Source organism: Chenopodium album, chromosome 22, assembly GCF_948465745.1.
Source record: "Chenopodium album chromosome 22, dcCheAlbu1.1, whole genome shotgun sequence".
Taxonomy (NCBI): Eukaryota; Viridiplantae; Streptophyta; class Magnoliopsida; order Caryophyllales; family Amaranthaceae; genus Chenopodium; species Chenopodium album.
The window spans coordinates 27,172,426-27,181,592 of record NC_137855.1 but is presented as its reverse complement, the minus strand read 5'-3'; the positions used below and the strand labels follow the sequence as shown (position 1 = coordinate 27,181,592).

Below are 9,167 nucleotides of genomic sequence, written 5' to 3'. Positions count from 1 at the left end.
AATGATTTTATGATCAAGCTTGTTGATGATTGAAAAAGGGGAGATATGACCTCTATTGAAAAAAGAGGGGTCGAATCAAGAAAAGATAAGAATTCGAATCAGATAAAACTCTTAAGATAGACAACAGTTTTTGCGGTTTTTTTTTATCATATCTTTTGATCTAGAAATCGGAATAAATTGAATAAAATGTCGTTGGAAAGATCTTGAAGTCTACTTTCTAACCCAATTAGAATAAGATTAAAATATTGTGTATAATAAAAGATATGGCCAAAATAGGGAGACGGTGTCAGTTTTGGATAGAGTTTCGTATTTCGCTCATATCTTTTTCGTTATAGCTCGGAATTAATATTATAATATATCATTGGAAAGATAATTTCAAGAGCTATCCAACCATTTAAGAATCAGATAAAAACAGTGAGGAACGAAAACAATATCTGACTATCTTTGAACGTCTTTCAATTCGAATAGAATTAGGACTTTCAAAAAGGAAAGTTTTATTCAATTTCAAGCTCTTTAATCTTATCTTTTCCAAAAGGATAATTAGGATCTTTTAGAAACTTATAGAAGCTTCCAATTAATCCTAATTGGTTTAGGAATGAGATTAAATCCTTTGGACCCTCCACATGATCATTGGGTCGTAGGTAAGGTGGGCTTTAGTTCGGTTTAGACTCAGTTTAGTATTTTGGCCATAACTTATTCGTTATAACTCGGATTTGGGCTAATAAAATATCGTTGGAAAGATCTTTTCAAGCCCCATCCAAACATTTAACAATTGAACCCATATTATGGACCAAAATAAACTGGTATAAACGTTTTTATAAAAAGGACACGAAATGAATGATTTTAATGGACACGGAATTAATTATTTTGGGTTTAAAGGCATAGAAACAGGAAAATAATTTATGGTTTGGTAAAATGGCCTATGAATTGGATTGGTTTATGAAATGTATTGGGAATGAACATGGATTTAAGAACTCCAAAGATAAAATACTCAACCCGACCAATAATGGCGGTGAAAGGTGTTCATCATCGGGTTTGGTTTTTGGGAGACATTTTTAGGTATCTACACAAGATAAGGTAAGAACAAAGAAAAAGGAATATGAAAACAAAGTCACAAGGCATGAACTAAAAGAAAATAAAGATATTAGAAAGAAACTAGCCAATGGAACATTGGGTTACTTAGTAAATTAAAACTTGAAAACGGAATAAAAATAATTGTTAAAGTTAATATAATAATTCAATCAAGCAAGACCGGTTAAACAGTTTAGTAATAATATTTATATGATAGAAAAACAATTTGACTAAAGTAGGATCGAACGCTAGTGGAAGCCCGTAGTCCACTTCGTAAGGTTTGTCAGGCGAACCTCCAGTCAGCTCACAGGAGACTGTGTCTAAGAATGGCCAAACTCCCTGTGCCGGATAGAAGCCAATTATGGTCTTACACCTCCGAACCTCCCGGACGACAACAATTAACCCAGGTTATACTACTTGAATCCCGTATCCAAGTAGTTGGCATGTTCTAACCATTGGAATCCCGCAGTCCAATGGCTCTTAACTTACAGTCAATATAAGATTTGATTAAATAATATAATAAATTTTAAATAAAATTATCAATGATCAGCAGAGATGCCACATACAGTCTTATACTCAAATATTATCAAATCAAACACCGCAATATGTATAGGTTAAATATTCTGTTACCAACACCATGAGAAGTCTTTTAATCACAAAATATGCACACTATACACATTCATATACATGTTGTCCAACTTATACAAATTGCAAATACATACTTCTATAAATCAGAATAATAAGATTGTTGCTCTAAAAATTATCAAACTTGCACACATTGACCCACACATTGACACAAGTATAATAAGGTATAATAAGAGACATAACAAGGATAAATCATGATTATATACCCTAAACTAATCCCAACCAACAGATTACATAAAAGTTCAGACACTAATCCAATATTATCAAGCCAAAGTTCACCTACTTAAATTACTAGTCATTGTACAAATTAATAACTTGAAAATACATTGCATAATATGATTACATGAATTCCTAGCATGATTTATAAAGTGACAATCAGAGTATTATACCAACACTATTTTCACACAAATTGCAGGCAACAACTCACTCCATATTACTTCTCGAAACCGCACTATACTTCACAAAATACCACCACTTATACCAGTTAAAAACCATGACCCAATTAAACTAAGATTCAAGCAACTAATTTAGTTATTATTAGCAGTGAAAGTCAACTCTATGTTTCACAGTACAACCATTCATAACTTGCTAGTCTAGTTACAAAAATCTCCAACAAAATATACATAGCATGGATATGGTCAAGCATGAATAATTATTTATCGTCTAACGATAATCATGAATTATCTCATGAACTTAATACTTGATAATTGACATACAAAATTGGTATATGGCAGTCCCATTAAACACGCATGTCACACAAAAATCATTCGGAAAACAGTTCACAATTCATCTAATTAAGATCAGTTTCTATAACGATCGTACTAGTTTTCATCATATGACTTTCTCAATTGTTCTAAGCCTAAATCATGCATTCTAAACTAGGTGAAATCTAGTCTAAGGGATAGTTCTAGTTAACTTGAAAGTAGAGTACAAGAACGAGCACAAACGAGCTCCAACGAACAAGAATCAATACTCCAAACGCCCTCCAATGGAACCCGTTACTTTGTGGACTTTTTTTTGTGAGAAAATTTTGTGAGTTTAGAGACTAGAATGCAGCAAGAATGATATAACATGGCTGGGTAGCATGAGGTTAAAATAGAGGGGAAGGAGAGAAGTTTGAGGGTTAGGCAAAATTAAAGGGATTGGGGTTACAATCATCAATAGAGATGTAATTAGGATGGGGGTTACAAGGAGCATTAGCAGCCAGCAAATCCCCTTTAATTTCTCTCCTTTACGTGACTTAGAAAATGGGTCAACACTAGTGGGTAAAATAGTTTGGTCGGTCCAACACTCTATTAAACTAATTCGCACGCTTAACTTAAAATTACTACTACGACGAACTAGCACTAAGACAATCAATACTCAAAATAATATATTATTTTTATTACTTAAATAAGAAAATAAAATTCGTATTAAATTAAAGAAAATATTAGTATAAATATACATTTTTAAAATACTTATGTCACAAACCATATGGGGTATTACATATTTGCCATTATTCACAAAATATTTACAAAACATAAGCTTGCTTACAAAAGGAACCAATGTCCATACTTATAAGCCACAAACTCCACAAACATGACCATTTGCTTCACATAAACCAAAAATCGAACAAAAAAAAACAAAAGGCTCGAAATTCTAAAGATGTGGCTTGAAAAGAAGGGAAAAGGCTCAAATGCTTAGCAAGAGGGCAAATGTAAACCCAAATAACTAAAATAAAGAAGATTAAACCTAGAAAAAGAAAAATTGCCACCCCGAAAAGATGCCTTTGTCCTCCCTAGATGGTTTGGTCTCGTGATTGAGAATTATGAGTCAAGATTCAAGATTAAGTCTGCAATAGTCAAGGATCCATGACACTCATGCAAGATATGTAGAAGGCTTGAAAAATAAAGTACCTCACACGGATAGGGATGGCAATTCAATCCGGATCCGACCCTACTCCGCCCCGATCCGAGGCAAAAAATCCGCTCCGAGTCCGAGAAAAAATTAATCCGAGTTCGACTCCGATAAAATAATCCGAATCCGAATCGGAGGAGGGTCGGAGTCGGATCCTACAAAAAATCCGAGAAAAAAATCCGACTCCGGCGGATGTCCGACTCCGACTCCGACTCCGAGATAATCCGACCCGTAATCCGACTCCGACTCCGACTTATATACAATTTTTTTGGGATTTGTGTAATTGTGTACTCTAACTTATATATATATATATATATATATATATATATATATATATATATATATTTATTTATTTTGCATTTATATATATATATATATATGTATATATATATATGTATATATACATATATATATATATTTATTTTGCGTCACATACTCACATTATATGATTCATCAATCGATAGTATACTAAAAGTCTAAAAGACACACCAACAATGAGTCAATGACACAATTTAGTTGCGTCAAACAATATAAACACAATTTAGTTGCGTCACATTATATACTAAAAGACACATCAACAATGACACGTGTCATTTCCTGCCTTCCTGGTGTGTCCCTTATATTTTAATTTTTTTATAAAAAAAATCAATATTTAAAACTTTAAGTTTTTACTAATTCACAAAAACATAAACATAAACATATATGTGATATATCTTTAAAGTTATTAATTCAGCTTTATATCGATAAAGTCAATCACTAATTCACAAAAACATAAACATAAACATATATGTGGTTTCTTTAAAGTTATTAATTCAACTTTATATCTATAAAGTCAATCATGTGCTCAATCAACAGAGACCAATCAATACTCAATAGTTAATTCTTGATCAAAAGTTTTAAACATTTACTAATTCATAGTAACACAAACTATTTATAATTATTAATTGTACTTTATATCCATAAAGTCAATCACTCCATCAATGGAATATAATGTTAATCGATTCATAGTTTAGTCTTGATCAAATGTTTAAACTTTTTTAATAATTCATAGTAAGTCAATACTCAATAGCACACTCAAATACTCAATCGGTCTAAATTCTAAACTTTTTACTAATTCACAGTTACACAATCATAGTTAAAGCTATTAATTCACTATTATATTTATAAAGTCAATCACTCAATCAGCGAAGTATAATGTTAATCGATCTTTATTCCAAACAATTAACTACGCAGTAAATTACAATAACACAAACATTGTTAATCGGTCAAAATTATAAACTTTTTACTAATTCATGGTTACTAATTCTATTTTATATCTATAAAGTCGATCACTCAATCAACGAAGTATAATGTTGATCGATCAATAGTTGATTAGGATAGTTTTCAACAATGTGGACTACCTTCATTCACGAGATCTATTCTTAAACCTTACCTCTAAATCTCTAATGACTATTACTCCATACTTTATTAGACCAAATTTTTTTTTTTCTTGAATATTAGACCAATTTGATATATAATGACATAATAATTTAGTTGCACAATTTTAAAATTATGTTCTTGTTACACAATTAATATTTGTAATGTGTAAAATATAAGACATTCTTTTTAATGTAAAAGTTAGATTTAAATGAACAAATTATTTAAAATTTTGTTCTTGTTACACAATTAATATTTGTAATGTGTAAAATATAAGACATTCTTTTTTATGTAAAAGTTAGATTTAAATGAACAAATTATGTATTTTTTTCAAATTAAAATATCTAATTCTAATTTTGTAGTCTAAGTGGTCTTTTGTCTAAAAACCCTAGATCACCCCTCACCCTTTCTTTCACAGTTTCACGCAGCCAGCCGCCCAGCCCACATTCTCAATTTCTCACGCAATTCAGCCTTTCACGCAGCCAGCTAATTGTTCAGCACGCAGTTCAGCTCTTCACGGCGGCGCGTCTCCACGTCAACCACCTTATCGTCACCGCTCTCAGACCGATGCAGCGCAGCACCATCAACAAGTCAAGTATATTTTCATTTTTTTTTAATTTTTTTTATATTCTGAAATCGAATTATTTGCTCGATTAAATGTGTTGTTTGCTTGATTATTTGCTCGATTATGTGTATTGTTTGCTCGAATATTTTGAAATCGAATAGTTTGCTTGATTTTTTTTTTATTTTTAATTTATTTTGCTTGATTTTTGGTTGTGTATTATGCTCGAATTTTTTTGAATTCTTTTTTTATTCTGCTCGATTTTTGGTTGTGTTATGTGTATTGTGCTCGATGTTTTTGATTTTTTTTTTATTCTGCTTGAATTTTTTTTATTCTGCTCGAATTTTTTTGATTTTTTTTTTATTCTGCTCGATTGTTACTTGTGTATTCTGCTCGAATTTCGAATTTCGGATTATGTTTATTCTGCTTGATTTTTTTTTTACTCTGCTCGAATTTTTGGTTGTGTTACTTGTGTATTCTGCTCGAATTTCGAATTTTGGATTGTGTTTATTCTGCTTGAATTTTTTTGGAAAATTCTGCTCGAATTTTTGGTTGTGTTACTTGTGTATTCTGCTCTCATTTTTGGTTGTGTGTTAAATTATTGATTTTTATCCCCAATTTAATTTTGCATTTAGGTATGGAAGAAGTTTCATCTACTCCTACTAATGGATATGATGATGATGAGGGGTTTGTTGATCCATCTACAAAACAACCTACTAATGTGACTACAAAACAATCAACAAAGGTTAATGATGAAGAAATGACTCAAGATGATGACGAAATTATAGGTGTTAAGGGAAGGAAGCTAACTTCAATTGTTTGGAAACACTTTGACCAAATTAAGGTGAATGGAGAAGACAAGGCAAAGTGTAAAGGTTGTAAGAAACTTTTTGTTGGTGGAGGAAAGAGTGGTACTACACATTTAAGGGATCACATAAAGAGATGTATGAAAATAAAAAATACTATGGATGTGAAACAACAAATTTTACTAGCTATGTCAAGTAAAAGTGGATCTCCTTCCTTAGGGATTAGAAAATTTAAGTTTAATGCTCAAGTGTCAAGGTCCGAGTTGGTGAATATGATTATATTACATGAGTACCCACTTGCCATTGTTGAGCATGTTGGGTTTAGAAGATTTGTAAGTAGTTTGAACCCGGATTTCAAGGTAATCTCTAGGAATACCGTTAAAGCGGATATTCTACGAGATTACAAGGAAGAAAGATCAAAGTTAATGAGGTTGTTTGCGGAGAATGATTCTAGGATTGCTATTACCACCGATATGTGGAGTAGTAGCAATCAAAGGAAAGGGTATATGGCGGTGACGGCACATTACATTGATGATGATTGGGTTTTGCGTGAACTTATCATTAGGTAATTTAATAGTTTTATATTTTTGTTTGAACTTACATTTAATTGAATATATAATTGATATGTATGTAACTTGATTGTGTTTGATAGGTTTTTGTATGTGCCATGCCCACACAACAAGGAATCAATTAGCAAGGCATTGGTAGAATGTTTGAAGAGTTTCAATATAGATGAAAAGGTATCCACCATTACACTTGACAATTGTACAACTAATGATGCCGTAGTAGATGTTTTGCGTGAAAAACTTAACTCTAGCAAGCTTATTATGGGTGGTTCTTATTTGCATATGCGTTGTTGTGCACATATATTGAACTTGATTGTGGGTGATGGGTTGGAAATGATTAGTGGTGCAATTGAGAAAGTTCGTAGTGTTGTTGCCTTTTGTGTTTCAACACCAAAAAGGTATGAGAAGTTTGAGGATGCTTGTAATTATTGTAGAATTCCTATCACTAAGAAATTGACTTTAGATTGTAAGACAAGATGGAATTCATGTTATGATATGTTGCAAATAGCCCTTTTGTATAAAGATGCATTTACTAGGTTGGATTCAAAGGTGAGCAAAAGTGGAAGGAATAAATTTAAACTACCTAGTAAAGAAGATTGGAAAATGGCTAGTGAGATATGTGAAAGGTTAGCACTATTTAAAAGGGCAACGGAGGCTTTTTCGGGAAGAAAATATCCAACGGCCAATTTGTACTTTGAAAAAGTGTGTGAAATTTTACTTGCTTTGAGAAAATGGGTTTGTTGTGGGAATAAGGTGATTGAATCTATGGCTTCAAAAATGATTGTTAAGTTTGATAAATATTGGAATGTGATTAATGTAATGTTGTCGGTTGCTTCGGTTTTGGATCCTAGAAGAAAATTGGATATTGTGACTTTTTATTATAGACTTGTGTATGGTGATTGTTTTGAGATGGAATGTGATAGGGTGAAAAGATTGTTGGTTGATTTAGTTCATGATTATGAGATGGATGCAAGTTATGATGACACTCCTTTTAGTGTAACTTCCTCCATTGTCAATGTGAATGGTAAGAGGCCCATTGATGAATTTGATGAAGTTGAGGGGTTGTGGGCAAGACATGTTTCGCAACAACCTCCTAAGAGGACTAAAAAATGTGAGGTGGAAACTTACTTGTTAGAGGAGAGGCTTGTAGTTGATGAGAGTAAGTTTAGTCTTTTGGCTTGGTGGAATGCGGAGTCACATAGGTTTCCCACCCTTGCTAAGATTGCTAGAGATATTCTTGCGATACCCATTTCCACCGTTGCTTCCGAGAGTTCATTTAGCACAAGTGGGAGGATCATTGGACCCCATCGTAGTAGACTACTACCGGAAACCGTTGAAGCTTTGATGTGTCTTCAAAGTTGGAGGCGTTCACTATTGAAAGGTATTTCATTTATTAAAGTTTTTTTTGGTCAATTTATAATACTAATGTATCTTTTTTATATGATTTTTAGATACTACAAAGATTGAGCTAGAATTAGCTTTAATTTATGAAGATGAAGATGTGGAAGTTGATGAGGAATAATGAACAAAGGTGAATTTTATATGTTTTTGATTGGTTAATTAATTAAAAATAATATATTATGTAATTATGTTACTAATTCATTTTTTTTTATCTTGGTTAGTTTCACAGTGAACTTGATGTTAAAGAATTGAAGTCTTCAAGAGTTGCATGGAGCCATGGAGGAATGAACTTGGTTGTTTTGTATAATTGTATTGCACTTGTAATTTATTATGAATTTTTATGATATTATTGTTCTAATGTAGACAATTTCACAAGTACTGTGTAAATGTGTAATATTTTCTTTGTTGTACTTTGAATTTTTATTAATACTGTTTTTTAGTGGAATTTGGAAATTGTTGATTTAGTATTTTTTTAAAAAAAAACCTAAAAAATCAAAAAATAAAAGAAACTCGGATTCGGGTCGGATCGGAGTCGGAGTCGGATGTCGAATTTTTAAGTCGGATCGGATTCGGAGTCTCGGAGTCGGATGTCGGAGTCGGAGTCGGATGTCGGATTTAGCCTCCGACTCAATGTCGGATCGGAGTCGGATTTTGCATAATCCGCTCCGAATCCGACCCGTTGCCATCCCTACACACGGATGTAGCAAAAACTCACTATAGGTGTCAAATCGACCGTAGGAAGTACCTACCAGCATGCCACAAACAAGTAGAATTCGGTTTCATGATCCTCCTAGTTGTAAAACA

The 9,167-nt window shown here is 32.4% G+C and overlaps 1 long non-coding RNA gene across 1 annotated transcript; it reads left to right on the top strand.

Annotated features, from left to right (window-relative positions):
- The first annotated feature begins 8,286 nt into the window (after positions 1–8,286).
- Positions 8,287–8,731, top strand: LOC145605885 (uncharacterized). Its single transcript, XR_014105153.1, has 3 exons — positions 8,287–8,343; positions 8,414–8,493; positions 8,585–8,731. It is a non-coding gene; the product is annotated as an uncharacterized LOC145605885 (long non-coding RNA).
- Positions 8,732–9,167: the final 436 nt, after the last annotated feature.